Below are 277 nucleotides of genomic sequence, written 5' to 3'. Positions count from 1 at the left end.
CATTCTGTCATTTTTGAGATTGCATCCAAGTACTGCATTTTGGATTCTTTTGTTGACCATGATGGCTACTCCATTTCTTCTAAGGGATTCCTGCACGCAGTAGTAGATATAATGGTCATCGGAGTTAAATTCACCCATTCCAGTCCATTTTAGTTTGCTGATTCCTAGAATGTTGATGTTCACTCTTGCCATCTCCTGTTTGACCACTTCCAATTTGCCTTGATTCATGGACCTAACATTCCAGGATCGTATGCAATATTGCTCTTTACAGCATCAG

The sequence above is a fragment of the Bison bison genome, unplaced genomic scaffold, assembly GCF_000754665.1.
Source record: "Bison bison bison isolate TAMUID 2011002044 unplaced genomic scaffold, Bison_UMD1.0 scf7180017864105, whole genome shotgun sequence".
In the NCBI taxonomy this organism is placed as follows: Eukaryota; Metazoa; Chordata; class Mammalia; order Artiodactyla; family Bovidae; genus Bison; species Bison bison.
Note: the sequence above shows the minus strand (reverse complement) of the source record.